The sequence below is a fragment of the Myotis brandtii genome, unplaced genomic scaffold, assembly GCF_000412655.1.
Source record: "Myotis brandtii unplaced genomic scaffold, ASM41265v1 scaffold520, whole genome shotgun sequence".
NCBI lineage: Eukaryota > Metazoa > Chordata > Mammalia > Chiroptera > Vespertilionidae > Myotis > Myotis brandtii.
In genome coordinates this window covers 3,093,561-3,096,671 of record NW_005369827.1, presented here as the reverse complement: position 1 = coordinate 3,096,671, position 3,111 = coordinate 3,093,561, and positions in this window count along the sequence as shown.

Here is a 3,111-nt window from a genome sequence, read left to right as displayed (position 1 = left end):
CTATAGAAGCAGAATGCTCAGAGCTGAGGGTCCCACCACTCACATTCATGGAATGAAAACTCTCAATTATAGATGGTATCGGAGCTCAAGGCTAAGTAGCTTCCTTAGCTGTACTTATTCCTCTTGCTTAAAATCAAGTGTGTCCATTCTCTTCCGTCTCCTCCTCTCCTACCCAGTCCTTGCACATCACCAAGACTGTCTTAGTAGAGTCAGGCGGATGCATGGGCTGTGCAGCCACCTGGACCTGCATTCGGGTATTGGCCTTCACACCTATTAGCAGCGTGGTCTTTGCTCACACTGCAGCCTCAGTGCCTCATCTGTGAAATGGAGAGGGTACTATGGTGCCAACTCCACTGTGTTGTTATGAGGCTTAATGAGTCCTTACACTCAGGTATCGAGTGTGAAGAAAGGATCCAAGTGCAGGCTGATGCCTCCCCTATGTTCCCAGGAAGAACCCGTGCTCCATACAGGGTTACTTGGCAAGCTCACAAATGGTACCGCATGCAAGGATGTCAGAAGAGCCCGGCCAGAGTGGCCTGTTCCCTCTGTCTTAGACACGTGCAAACCTTTCTTGGAACTGCTTAGCTCTGTATGCATCACTGGCCCTTGGGCACACCCCAGCTTTCTGTGTCTCAGACCCCACAGGGCGAGGGGTGGGGTCCTCCTTGTAAGACTGGAATGACGGGGCCACAATTCAGGGATGGCCGGCAGGCACTGGAAAAAGCCAGGAAAGGATTGTACCCTGGCACCTCCATGGGGAGCAAGGCCCTGGATTCAGCCCAGTGAAACTGATGTACAATTTCTGGCTTCCAGAACTGTAAGAGGATACACTTTTGTTGTTTTAAACTACCAATTTCATAGTAATTTGTTACAGCAGCCACAGGAAACTAATACGGGCAAGGGAACACATTCTGAGATGGAGTGGGAGCTGAAGAGAGAGCATGAGCAAAGAAATGCTGGTGGGAAGGAAAGACCAGCCAACCGCAGAACCTGGTGTACATGGAGTGCCGCGGAAGACACCCTCTTCTTAAATCATCTCCTTAAAACTCCTCAGCATTTGTAAAGGTTAACAAATTCAGGGCATTTTATTTAAAGCTCGATGCAATATGCTTTCCTGTATTTGCTTTCTGTGAAATATAAACAAACTACACGAACCAAATATGTAAAACATAGCAAGTTTAAATCTTATGTATACATTTCTTCTGCACTGAAAGGCAATTTACATAAAGCACAAACATAAACAACATCTGTGTAGATCTCCGGTAATATATTAAGTGCCAGTGATGTTCTCCTTAACCAAAAATGTACTTATGCACTTAAAATTACCATTTACATCGAATTTGGGGGGAAAGACACATTTTCCCACCAGTGGAAAATACCCTAATATGTCTTAAAATATGTAAACATGACCTAGATATATCAGAGTGGTATTTGTGAAATATCACACATGTCCAAAGCCTACCCCGGTAATTGTTTTACAGCTTTTAAAATGGTTTGCATCTCTGAACACACACACACGCAACACGCACACACACACACACACACACACACACACGCACGAAGTTCTGATTTGAATATAGCACTCTAAATCAATAAAATATATTTTAAAAAAATAAATAAAACACTGAGAATTTTAATCCACTTTTCTAAGAATGAAACTTGCATCTTTTATCTGAATCTGAGGGATTAAATCGCTCACTCATTCATGTTCCCAAGGCCTGTGTACCAGCACACACACACACACACACGCACGAAGTTCTGATTTGAATATAGCACTCTCGTGGTTCCTTCTTTAGATAATTAAAACACTGAGAATTTTAATCCACTTTTCAAGGAATGAAACTTGCATCTTTTAGTGATGGCAAAGTGGTACAGGTTTTATTACATACCATCTGAATCTGAGGAATTAAATCGCTCACTTATTCAGGTTCCTGAGGCCTGTGTACCAGACTATAGAAGCAGAATGCTCAGAGCTGAGGGTCCCACCACTCACATTCATGGAATGAAAACTCTCAATTATAGATGGTATCAAGCTCAAGGCTAAGTAGCTTCCTTAGCTGTACTTATTCCTCTTGCTTAAAATCAAGTGTGTCCATTCTCTTCCGTCTCCTCCTCTCCTACCCAGTCCTTGCACATCACCAAGACTGTCTTAGTAGAGTCAGGCGGATGCATGGGCTGTGCAGCCACCTGGACCTGCATTCGGGTATTGGCCTTCACACCTATTAGCAGCGTGGTCTTTGCTCACACTGCTGCAGCCTCAGTGCCTCATCTGTGAAATGGAGAGGGTAGTATGGTGCCAACTCCACTGTGTTGTTATGAGGCTTAATGAGTCTTTACACTCGATACAGGTATTGAGTGTGAAGAAAGGATCCAAGTGCAGGCTGACGCCTCCCCTATGTTCCCAGGAAGAACCCGTGCTCCGTGCAGGGTGACTTGGCAAGCTCACAAATGGTACCACATGCAAGGATGTCAGAGCCCGGCCAGAGTGGCCCTGTTCCCTCCATCTTAGACATGTGCAAACCTTTCTTGGAACTGCTTAGCTCTGTATGCATCACTGGCCCTTGGGCACACCCCAGCTTTCTGTGTCTCAGACCCCACAGGGCGAGGGGTGGGGTCCTCCTTGTAAGACATCAATTGGAAGAAATGTCATTGTTTGGTACTAATCTATATATATATATAAAAGCCAAGCTACCAGAATACCGGAACGACCAGAACGACTGTTTGCTTTGACGTGCACTGCGCCCCCTATCGCCCCACCCAACCCCAATCATGGGCTGGGCAGGCCGGCCAACCTCCCTCGGCCCTTCCCCTCAGCCTGCCTGGCCTGAGCAGCCCCAATCAGGGTGAGTCAACCAGATCCCACCCATGCATGAATTCGTGCACCAGGCCTCTAGTAAGAAAATAAAAGTGTTTGCAGTTAAATTGTGACATGTGATTGTAAGATACATCCTGACTTCAGAGATATTACAATGTGAAAATAGTGTTCAGCCTAGAATCCCTGAAATATGATGCTATAAGGAAAATGGATGTGTGCATATAAAGGTACTTGTGCCTTCTCTGATTAGATAGGAAAAGTGCCTTCTTATAATGCAGAAATAAATTTAAATACCA